Source organism: Chaetura pelagica, unplaced genomic scaffold, assembly GCF_000747805.2.
Source record: "Chaetura pelagica isolate M959 unplaced genomic scaffold, ChaPel_1.0 scaffold104, whole genome shotgun sequence".
NCBI lineage: Eukaryota > Metazoa > Chordata > Aves > Apodiformes > Apodidae > Chaetura > Chaetura pelagica.
Genome location: NW_009953786.1, coordinates 6,252,933 through 6,253,198, shown reverse-complemented (window position 1 = coordinate 6,253,198; position 266 = coordinate 6,252,933).

The following is a 266-nucleotide window of genomic DNA, read 5'->3' as shown; positions in this document are numbered from 1 at the left end:
AGAGAGAGAGTGGGAAACGAACGGTTAAGGAAAGAAGGGAAGAAGGGAAGAGCGAAAGAAAGAGATGTGGCTACATGCCCGGCGGAGTGAAGGAATGCTGCTACCAGATCTCTGAGAGTTTACCTTTATTTGCTGTTCGAAGGCATCGTTCTGAATTCACTGCCTTTAATTTCTTCCTCCTCTCTGTTTTAGATGTTACACATAACAGAAAAATACCTGAATATCCAATCGTAGAGATCACAAAAAGGGGGCTTAAATGTAAACCT